The following is a 12599-nucleotide window of genomic DNA, read 5'->3' on the forward strand; positions in this document are numbered from 1 at the left end:
GAGGCTATCAATGGCTACTATCCATGATGGCTATGCTCTGCCACGATAGTCAGAGGCAGTATGCTTCTGAAAACCAGTTGCCAGGAGCAGCAGGAGGGGAGAGTGCTCTTGTACTCAGGTCCTACTTGCAGCCTTTCCATTGGCATCTGGTTGGCCACTGTGAGAACAGGATGCTGGACTGGATGGGCCACTGGTCTGATCCAGCAGGCTCTTCTTATGTTCTTATGGAGGAGCATTTTAATCAGTCTGAAGTGCTGTGATCTAGATGCAGGCTTGCCACCTCATCTGCCATTATTAGAACTATTCACTAACAGGCGAAACCTATAGAGGCATGTTACCAAATTCTTCCAAGCTACACAGGAAGTGGATTGGACTGCGAAAGACCAACCCAAATGGTGTTTGCATTTTGACCAATTTGTAGGGCAGTACAATATCTCAGAGAGGTCAGGTCTCCTGCTCCCCTGGTACATTCACTATAGCTGCCCAATTTCCCTGCTTTTTAAAGTTTGATAGAAATATCTGTGGGCTATAGGTACGTTCTTAAACTGCAAGAGTTTTTTGCCTATTAGTGAATTTCTCTGCTTTTTAATCTGGGAGGTAAGAAATGGGATCCTCTTGTGGCTGTATAATACCTAATTTTTACAGTTAACTCTGAGCTGTTTACCAATTGCCATTTACCTGCTAGTATTTAATGGCATTGTTCTGGGCACTAACATGGATTACTAGTAAAGTGAAGAGGATTACTTCCTTAACATCTATACATTTTCTGAACTGTAATATTTTAAAAGGACTTTTAGAAAAGCAAGACTGATGTGCATGTTTCCATATTTTGGCCCAGATTTAGGCAACGTGCACACTAGTTCCTTAAAAAGCAGTGAGACCATTTTGTCCAGGTGTGGTTTGAAACAAATCTGGACCCATCTGTACACATCTTTACTGTTTGATTGGAATGCATCCAGCCGCACTGCGATGTCAGACCTTTTAGGATTGTTCAAAGCAAAGTGTTTCCATTGGACACACCCCGGAATTGCAGCAGATTGATTGAGCATACAGTTTTAAAGTTGGTGTGAATCTGGCTTGAAGGGAAAATGCATCCGATCTCAAAAATCCCAGACTTTAAGTAAAAAGGGGTGGAATTTGACTGATGTTGTGTGTTCCTGTATTCACAACACAATGAAAAAAATAGAACTACATGTCCATAGCCATAGGGATCACCAGTTGACTTTAGCTCCTGTTGAAATTGGTGGGGCTTGTTAGCTGCAACTAATTCAAGCCCCCTTTACGTGGTGTGCAGAGTCTGTGCATTAAGCCGCATCATTTCTTTGTCTTTGCCGTAAGCAAAGTTATTTTTAAAAATCCCATCTTGAAATTGCAGCTTGGATTAAAAAGGAGCACTTTACCAAGATTAGTTTCTGGCTGCAGCAGAAGCAGAGAGGAGATAGTAGGATCCACTCCATTAGCTCAGCTAAGAAATTAGCTGTCTTTTAGCTCCTCTTGTCCCTGAACTACCTCCGTTCAAGCTGGTCATTATAAATACCGACCACTATGTAACTTTTAAGACCGGGTGCCTGAGTTTGCTTGCTTGCATTCCTTTCCCCTCCTCCACCCTTTTTTCCTTTTGCATTGCCTCTTTGAGATTAGAGGCAGGCAGACTTCAGGATTGCAGGATCTACTTTGTTTTGTACCAGAACTCTTGAGGTCCACCAGCCTGAGCCAGTTGCAAATTAGTGGCTCAAGCAAAGGCAGACACACACTATGGAATAAGGGGAATAGGGTGCTTCTGAGCATATGCTCAGCTCGAGGATTTGCAATGAGTACCAGAACCAAGATCACAAGTGATTTCACACAAAAATGCACTCTAACCTAATTTGGGGAACAGTTTTCTAGTTGTTGCTATTGTTGGACAACTGGGAGACAAAAACCCTTGCCAATCTACGGCCACTCACCTAGAGATCTATCGGTATTAGAGTTACCAGATCTCCGGTTTTCAGCTGGAGTCTCCGATTTTTGAAGGGCCCTCCGGCTATCCGGCTAGCACCTCTTAATCTCCGGACTCTTAGCTTCAATTTAAAAACAAATTAAGTTTCTAGGTGGTCTGGTTCCCGAGATATACGCCAAAACGTCAGCCGCCCCCCGACTGTTTTATCTATTTAACTGATACGATGCTGAAGTTGGTTCCTAGTTCCCAGTTCCTTATTTGCTTGAAAGTTCAAAACACTAAAAAAGAAGAGTTGACAACTACAGCAACTTCAAACCAAACTTAACATGTCTCTGAACCCCAAAATATATGTTGGGGTACCCTGTATGATATATCACTGTGATCGGGGGACTCTCCCCGTCAAGAATAACAATTCATTTATGCAATGAAAATCATCAGGCTCCTGATATTATCATAAATACATAATGATGTCATAAAATCATAAAAAATAAGTAACTGGGGGTGCCCACCCCAAACTCTGCTCTGGGACAGGACAAATCTTATACCCCAGGAAAGGGGAGGATGTCCTCTACGAGATGCCACTGTGTCCCACCTGGCCCAGAGCTTCTGCTGGGCTCAGGGCACGGAGGAGGGCATCTATACAAAATCAAAGCAGAAAAAGACATACAGGAAAAATAAGTAATTGGGGGTGCCCACCCCAAAATCTGCTCTGGGCCAGGACAAATCATACACCCCATGAAAGAGGAGGGTGTCCTCTATAAGATGCCACTGTGTCCCGCCTGGCCCAGAGCTTCTGCTGGGCGCAGGGGAAGGATGAGGGCATCTATGCAGACAGAAAGGGTAGAGAATCTTACTCTTACTCATTTCTCAGACCTCTTTCTGAAGTGAAGGGTCAAATCTGTAAAGAAGTTTGGAGCAGTCACATTAAAAGATAAGGGCAGGGCATTCCAGGCAGGGAGTTGCCAACCCTGCTTGGATATGGATGTCTTTGCAGAGGATCCCTAGTCAAGCTTTACCAACAGCAACCCAAACTATATCTACTCAGAAGTAAGTCCTGTTGAGTTCTATGGGGCTTAGTCCCTTAGTACATGTATTTAGAATTGCAGCCTTCAGGGGCATCCATCTTTACTCCCGAATGCTCCCATCTAACATCTGCACAACACTAGGCTCCTTTCTTCCTACAGTGGCCTTCTGGTGACTGGCCTGGCCTGAAGGCACTTAAACCCTTCTTGCCGAAAGCAAGTAGGCTAGATTAAATGTTCCCTACCCAGGCTCCATCTTTTAGCTAAAATGTCTAGCTTGATTTCCAGTCAGATTTTTTTTTAATTGTACACTCCAAGCAACTGTGGTTGATGCTTAATGTATCATGCTTAATGACATCACTTGGGCCCACCCCGTGACATCACTCGGTCCCACCCCATGACATCACTTGGTCCCGCCCCTAAAACCTCAGGTTTTGGGATGCATCTGACCTGGCAACCCTAATCAGTATATCCTGATATATCTTCTTCTTCCTATTTGTGTGTTAGAGATTGTATGCTTGTAAGTAGGGAATACCTTATTTTTTATCTGTGAACAGCACTCAGTAAATGTAGGTGCTTTATAAATACTGACGGTGATGCTTATTATTACATGAAGCCAATTGGCCATATATAGACAAAAAAACTGTAAACTTGGATCTGTGTGGATTCTTTCTGTTGTCCCCCACCAACACAAAGTCATTTTTACCTTGAGAGTTTCTGCCTCTCAGATCTATTACAGGCAATCTCTACAGCTCTGAAAAGCAAATAGGTGTTGAGAAAGCAGTTTAAGTTTGCTTTTGACCTCCAGTCAACAAACCACACTGTACCTCTGAAGAGCTGCTGACCTATTTTACACTGTCGCACCTTTGTGAAACGTTTTGGCAGCCATTCCGGAAAATACTGAGTAATGGAATAAAACCTAGGTTTCAGAGAAAACTTTCCATGAAAATAACTTTTTGTAGCAGAGAATGCTTCTGATCGCAGGGATGACTGTCAGCACTCGGACTTAATGTAAAATTGGCAAAAGGAATTTTTGGAAAGTGGTACAGGAATATGCACATCACATGTGTGCTGTCCATGTAATGCTAGTGTTGCATTAACCTTCAGGCACAATGCATTATGCTTTTTTCCCTCTGTTATAGGACACTGAATGTCATGCTTTAAGGAAAAGAGAACAAATGTATTAATTACATTTTAAAAAATGGACAGGCTAGATCTAATCAGGCACAAATACAGGATCTCTGACTTGCATAGCCTAAAGCAAACAAATAAGACCCAAGTACTTATGCAACTTGAAAGCCCTTAAAAAAAAAATCTTCACAAAACAAAGGGCAAATTGTGTAAGAGCATTGCTGCTGCACAATGGGCACAATCTAGCTGGAAATTTTACTCCATAAACACCACTAAATAAGTGGTGCCCCCCTCCCACTACTAGATATGTTCTTACATAGCCCCAGTTCATTTCAGTTGTACCCACCCACAATATTAGCCATTTGCAAGTTGGCATATCATCAAATAGCAATTAAAGGAAAGGAAACTGGATCCTTTTACAGAGGAAGGAAACATAAAGTATCACAAAGCATCACAAATCCTTCTTTTGCAATTGAGTTTTAAGCTTTTTCAGTCATAGTACTTGGTTGAACGTCAGCATTGCGTAGGCTTAACTGGAATAGTGACTAATTTTGCAATGTTCTTTACTTGAACACTTATCAGTGTCCTGGAAATGTGGTGTTTTGGGGGGGAAGGACAGGAGAAGAGAATCTGGTAGTGTCAGTAAACTTTGGACAGGAACACGCTGTCCTCAGGGATGAAGTAGATGAAAGTTTTCTGACATTCACTTCTCAGTACTTGTGCCATAGCTGTTAAAGCCTACAAAACAGTGAGACCAAGTTAACTAGAGGCAGGAACATCTCAGGCAACCTTGTGAAACCAGCACCACAGCCTGAATAAATGGCAGAGAATCAAAATTTAAGACTACTTACACTTGGCACAAGGCAATTAGGGACAAGGCTAAATACAAGTTGGAAATAGGAGTGCTCATGGTAGGTCCCAATTGTGTTTTGTCTGCAATAGTGTAGCGACAAATTCAGAAGTACAGTGTCCCTTCATAATAGCCACAGCCATGCCCCCTTCTAAGATTCTAAAATAATCTGGCCACACTTGAATACTGCTTTAGAAGACTCTTTTCAGTGGCTAACACCCTCCCTTTTATGCTGATTGGCTCATAGGATGTTGGAGACACAGGGGCCCTGCTGGGACCTGGCTCACAAAAAAGTAAAGGGCCTAAGACACACACACACACCCGAGACCCTGGATGACTATACCCCTGTTTATCTAGCAAAGACACGAGCAAGCCATTTCATTAGTTAGACATTGTTTAGTTACTGTGGAAGGAAATGCTGATTTGTTTTGTTTTAAAGCAACACCTTTAAAAATGTGGGGAATGTGCAGATTGCTTAGGTAAAAAGCATCAATGCAATCTCATCTCTTCTTACTATCCAGTATCCTTCCGCGTTTACAGTGCAAACCTATATGTGTCTACTCAAAAGAAAAACCCCTTGAGTTCAATGCTGCTTACTTCCAAGTCAGTGAATATAGGACTGCAGCCTTAATTTCTATCCTGCCCTTCTGTATATGACACCCCCGGGGGTTAGCAAATTAATAATAATCAAATAAAAAGGTACCCTCTGGACATCTAGACACCTCATTTAAATTCCACACTGGATATTTGATAAGGAATCAATACTGTAAACCTCTCTGTGATTTTTATCCAAGCAGTGTAGACAGAACTGTACAAGATTAACATAGTTTCCAAACCATCCTGATTCCGCCTCTCTCCCCATAGTCCTATGTCTGCATTATTATTCTTTATGGACTGGGAAAATAGCATTTAAAAATAAATCAATTACAAAGTGCCTTATCTCTCTCACACAAACAATAACGCAAGCACCATTTGAGCTAATTTATTATTATTTATATTTATTAGTCACTTTCCTTGCAAAAGCGACCCAAGCGACTTATAACAACAAAACACTAAAACCAATTATAATAAAACAAGAAACCTAAAAGCACATCCATACAAATAAAAGACAGCTAAATCGTCATCCTCATCCTTGCTATGCAACTCGGAGGAAAGATGAACTGCCCAAGGCAACCCAGAGCAAGTCTGTGGCTGAACTAGATGACAAAGATTTCCTTCTCTTCAAGCTGCAATCACCTGGCCACACTGCTTTCTAGACAGTACGTTGGTTTATCTTCATCATTCATTAATTTATTTATTATTAAATTTATTAGTCACCCATCCGGCTGGTTGTCCAGTCACTCCGGGCAATGTACAAAATAAAACGTACAAATACATTAAACATTAAAAATCTGAAGCAATAATAGTAAAACCTAGCCCACCCCAAAAGCCTGCCTAAAGAGCCAGGTCTTCAAGGCTCGGCGGAAACTCATCATAGAAGGGGACATGGCGGAGATCATCTGGGAGGGAGTTCCACAGGGTGGGGGCCACAATTGAAAAAGCCCTCTCCCTAGTCCTCACCAGTATGGCTGTTTTAACTGGTGGGATGGAGGGAAGGTCTTTTGAGGCTGATCTTGTTGGGCGGCATTGCTGACGATGCTGGAGGCTCTCCTTCAGATAGACTTCAGATAGATAATATTTATTACCTGCCCTTCACCATGAGGTCAGACAGCAGGTTACAGCAATCTAAAAATACAATATTAAAATCAATTTAAAACAAATTATACCCAAGAGAATACAGTGGAGCCTCAAAAATGCATCTTGGATGTCAAAGGCCAGGTCTAAGAGCTGAGTTTTCAGTAAACAACAAAAGCTACATAATGAGGGTGCCAGATGCTCCTTTGTGGGGAGAGAATTCCACACTGAGGTTCCACCAGAGAATGCCCTCTACTGAGCTGCCACCACCCCTGGACTTCTGAGGGTGGTGGAACTACCAAGATGGCCCCCTTTGCTGATCTTAACATTTGAAGGGGTCTGTAGGGAAAGAGTAAGTCTTTCAGATATTTGGAGCCTAAGTTGTTTGGACTTTAAACACTTAGGTGAGCACCTTGAATTGACCCCAGAAATGAACTGTCAACTGGTGTGGCTATTTTAAAACAGGGGTTACATGCTTTCTAAAAGGAATCCCAGCCAATAATCTGACTTGCTGCATTTTATCAGTTTAAATTTCCAAGTAGTCTTCAAGGGCAATCCAATGAAGTGCATGTTGCAAAAGTCCAATCTGGATGTTACCAGAGCATGGAGCACAGTCGCCAAGTCATTTCTGCCTAAATAATTGGAGAACTTTATCAGGAGGGCTTTAAACTGAATCCTAAGGAAGAAGGAGACGTAAACTTGAAGGTAACAATTGATGAAAGCTTATGCACAGTAACTGAGAGAACAGCTCTAATGAGGTCTAATAATAGGCTTTATAAAAATGTAGGAAGGAAGCCAGACCGTAAATTACATGGTCTTCAATATTTATATACTAATGCCCAGAGTATGGAAAACAATTAGGATAAATTTGAACTCTTAATACAGGAGGGTAAATATGACTTGATAGGTATAACTGAAACTTGGTGGGATGACTCCCATGACTGGCATACAGCAATTGAAGGGCAGAACTTGTGCAAAAAGAAGAGAAGGAACAGAAAGAGAGGCGGAGTCACACTATATGTTAAGAATATATATCCCTGCACAGAAAAACAGGAAGATGAGCTTGGTAGCCCCACCGGGAGTATCTGGATTAAAATAAATGGGGCAAGGAATAAAAGGAACATGGTGGTTGGAATCTACTACCAACCATCCAATTAAGGAGATGAAACTTTTGAAAAGCAAATTGCCAATGTTACAAGGAGGCATGATATAGTAGAAATGGGGGACTTCCATTACAGATATCTGTTGGGAGACAAATTCTGCCAAACACGCTCCTTCAAGTAATTCCTGACTTGTGTTGCTGATAACTTTCTCTTACAGAAAGTAGAGGAAGGAACTAGAGGATCAGCTATCCTTGACTTGATTCTAACCAACAGAGATTATTTAGTGGATGAAGTGGCAGTTATGGGAACTCTGGGAGCAAGTGACCATGTTACATTTCACTACTTGTTTTTAAAGGAAGCAAAAGATGAGTGTAGCCATTCGCATATCCTGGACTTCAGGTAAAGCTGATTTTAATAAACTCAGAACAAGTAATGTTCCATGGCAAGCACCTCTAATGAAAACATAAGTCCAAGATAGTTGGGAGATTCTAAAAAAGGAAATTCTAAACAATTTCAACAAGGAAAAAAGGTGGAAGCCAGCAGAAGAAGCCCATGTGGCAGGTAGCACAGAATTACAGGTATGGTGTCAGGAAGACTGAAGCTGAGAATGAGTTGAGGTTAGTGAGGGATGCTAGAAGCAACAAAAAAGCTTTTTTCAGGTACATGCATAGTAAAAGACAGAAAAGAAATGGTGGTTCAGTTATTCAATGAGGATGGCTAAATGATAACAGATGACAGAGAAAAGGCAGAAGTGCTCAATTCCTGCTTTGGCTCAGTCTTCTCCCAAAAGACGGTCTATGACCCTTCTGGCAAATGTGAAGTTAAAGGGGCAGGATTGCAGCTTGAAATTGATAGACAAGTGGTCAAGGAATATCTAATTACTTTGGACGTGTTCAAGTCTCCAGGGGCCAATGAACTGCATCCTTGAGTAATGAAGGAACTAGCTGAAGAACTCTCAGAATCACTATCTTTTATCACTGAAAAATCACGGAGGACTGGTTAAGTGTTTTGTTTTGTTGGATGAGTTTCAGTCGGTTCAGTTCGAGGACGTGGACAAGGTGCTTGGACAGGTACGTGCAACCACTTCGGTACTCGATCCTTGCCCCTCCTGGCTTATAAAAACTAGCAAGGAGGGAACAGCTGGCTGGGCCAAGGAAGTGATAAATGCCTCCTTGCGAGAGGGAGTGGTCCCTGGCTGTCTGAAAGAAGTGGCGGTGAGACCACTTCTGAAAAAAACTTCCTTGGACCCAGAGGACTTCAACAGCTATAGACCAGTGGCGAATGTTCCATTCTTGGGCAAGATCTTGGAACGAGTGGTTGCTGACCAGCTCCAGGTGCTATTGGATGAAACCGATTATCTAGATCCATTTCAGTCGGGTTTCAGACCCGGTTTTGGCACTGAGACGGCCTTGGTCGCCCTGTTTGATGACCTATGTCGGGAGAGAGACAGAGGGAGTGTAACTCTGTTGATTCTCCTTGATCTCTCAGCGGCTTTTGATACCATCGACCATGGTATCCTTCTGGAGAGGCTTGTGGAGTTGGAGGCACTGCTTGGCAGTGGTTCCGCTCCTACTTGGCAGGCCATCTCCAGAAGATAATACTTGGGGAACATTGCTCGACACCGTGGGTTTTCCAATATGGGGTCCCGCAGGGTACGGTTCTGTCTCCCATGCTTTTTAACATCTATATGAAGCCGTTGGGTGCGGTCATCCAGAGTTTTGGAGTGCGTTGTCATCAGTATGCTGATGACACGCACCTCTACTTCTCCTTTTCATCTTCTTCAGGTGAGGCGGTCGATGTGCTGAACCGTTGCCTGGCCGCGACAATGGACTGGATGAGAACGAACAAGCTGAGACTCAATCCTGATAAGACTGAGATGCTGCTGGTGGATGGTTTCTCTGGTCAGACGGTGGATACATACTCTGTCCTGGACGGGGTTACACTCCCCCTAAAGGAGCAGGTTCGTAGTCTGGGAGTCGTTTTAGACTCTTCCCTATCACTCGAGGCTCATGTAGCTTCGGTGGCACGGAATGCGTTCTACCAACTTCGGTTGGTAGCCCAGCTATGTCCCTATCTGAGTAAGGAGGACCTTACATCAGGGGTACATGCTCTGGTAACCTCACGTTTGGACTACTGCAATGCGCTCTACGTAGGGCTACCTCTGAAGACGGTTCAGAAGCTACAGCTAGTGCAAAATGCAGCGGCCAGATTGCTAACAAGAACCAAGCGGTTTGAGCATATAACACCTGTTCTGGCTCGCCTGCACTGGCTTCCAATATGCTTCCGGGCCAGATTCAAAGTGTTGGTACTAACCTATAAAGCCTTATATGGCGCGGGACCACGATATCTGCTGGAACGCCTCTCCCGATACGAACCGGCTCGTACACTATGGTCTACTACGAAGGCCCTCCTCCGGGTCCCGACCCATAGGGAGGCCCGGAGGGTAGTAACAAGATCTAGGGCCTTCTCAGTGGTGGCCCCCGAATTGTGGAATAGTCTCCCCAAGGAGGTACGCCTGGTGCCGACACTATTATCCTTTCGGCGCCAGGTTAAAACCTTTCTCTTCTCTGAGGCATTTTAATGTAAGTTAATTTGAGTAAATGTTGTAATTTTATTTTAGATGGTGTACTTTTATATACTTGTAGTATTAGATCCTGTAATTTTATTATTGTATATGTTTTTATGTTCACCGCCCAGAGAGCTGTTTGCTAGTCGGGCAGTATATAAGCTTAATAAAATAAAATAAATAAAATAAATAAGTGCCAGGTAAATGGAGAGGGCCAATGTTGTCCCAATCTTCAAAAAGGCAAAAAGAAGGAATCTGGGAACTACAGACCAGTCAGAATGACATCAATCCCTGGGAAAATTCCAGAGCAGATTATAAAGTGGTCAGTCTGTAAGCATTTTGAAAACAATGCAGTGAGTAGTAGAAGCCAACATAGATTTGTCAAGGAAAAATCCTGCCAGACTAATCTTATCTCTTTTTTTGATTGGGTAACCTCCCTGGTAGATTGTGGGAATGTTGTGGTCATAATATATCTTAACTTTGGCAAACCTTTTGACAAAGTGCCCCATGATATTTTGATTAGTAAGTTAGCTAATGTGGGCTGGATGGAACAACTATCAGATGGATCCACAGTTGGTTACATAATGATACTCAGAGAGAGCTTATCAATGGTTCCTTCTCAAATCAGGGAGGTAACAAGTGGGGTTCTCTGCACGGCTCAGTCATGGGCCCAGTGCTCTTCAACATTTTTATTAATGACTTGGATAAGGAGGTGCAGGGAATGCTTATCAAGTCTGCAGATTATACAAAACTGGGAGGGATAGCCAATACCCTGGAGGACAGAAAAAAAATTCGAAGTGATCTTAATAGGCTGGAGCATTGGGCTGAAAACAACAGAATGAAATGTAGCAGGGATAAGTGCAAAGTTCTACATCTAGAAAAAAGAAGCCAAATGCACAGTTATAAAATGGAGGATACTTGGCTCAGCAATACTACACGGGAGAAGGATCTTGGAATTGTTGTTGCTCACAAGCTGAATATGAACCAATAGTGCGATGTGGCTGCAAAAAAAGACAAATGTTATTTTAAGCTGCATTAACAAAATAGCTTCCAAATCACGTGAAGCACTAGTTCCCCTCTATTCAGCACTGGCTAGGCCTCATCTTGAGTACTGCATTCAGTTCTGGATACCACACTTTAAGAAGGATGCAGACAAAGTGGAATGGGATTAGAGGAGGGCAATGAGGATGATCAGGAGACTGAAAACAAAGCCCTATGAGGAGAGAGTGAATGAACTGGGAATGTTTAGCCTTGAGAAGAGAAGACTGAGGGGAGAGATGATAGCACTGTTCAAGTACTGAACATCAAGAAAACTTTCTAACTGTTAGAGTGGTACAAAAATGGAACTAATTACCTAGGGAGGTGGTGGGCTCTCCAACACTGGGGGTGTTCAAGAGGCAGCTGGATAGGCAATTGTCAGATGTGTTTTATTTTGGTTTCCTGCATTGAGCAGGGGGTTGAACTCTATGGCCTTATAGGGCCCTTTCAACTTTACTGTTCCATGTTTTTTTACTGCTGTAGACAGTGAAGTCCATAGCTTCAAATGTAGTTTTACTTCTATTTAAACCAACACAAGACATTAGAAGATTAATTTTAAGCAGGGAAGAGCCATAGCTCAGTGGGAGAGCATCTGCTTTGGATACAGAAGATACCAAGTTCAGTCCCTGCCAACTCCAGATAGAGCTGGGAGGGACCCGTCTGAAACCCAGGAGACCTTCTGCCAGTCAGCGTAGACAATATTGAGCTGAATGAACCACTGGTCTGACTCAGCATGAGGCAGCTTCCTATGTTCTGGTATCGTTAGACACAATTCTAGAACATGCATTATGGTTAGGGTGTGTGTTTGCCAACAGATCGACTTTGCAATAGCCATAGCCTTCCCTGTGCTACCAACAGGGAAATGTAAAGGGGGGGGTAATGGGGATGAGTGCACTAGTTCCGTTTCTCTCCATCATCACTTCAGTCACCTTTCAGCTTGTGAAAGGCAACTGTCTGAAGTAGGGACTCTTCTGTATCTGTGGAGTAGGGATGGGTGATAAATAGCTCACAAAAATGTCTACATTAGTCACAGCTCCCTACAAAAATGTGTTTCTGAAGAGAAATTCACACTAAAATGCTGCAGAATTTTCATGAGGACTTTAAAAAAATATATACAAATTGTTGCAGAAATGAGAACTGAATTTAAGGTTGGAAAAATAAGAAACTGAGGAATTGGTTTTCCATCCCTACTGTGGAGGCTCCCCTACGTGTTTTGGAATCCTGATTTTTCAGGGTTCTAAACCATGTGGGGAGCCTCCACAGATACAAAAGGGTC

Source organism: Rhineura floridana, chromosome 1, assembly GCF_030035675.1.
Source record: "Rhineura floridana isolate rRhiFlo1 chromosome 1, rRhiFlo1.hap2, whole genome shotgun sequence".
Taxonomy (NCBI): Eukaryota; Metazoa; Chordata; class Lepidosauria; order Squamata; family Rhineuridae; genus Rhineura; species Rhineura floridana.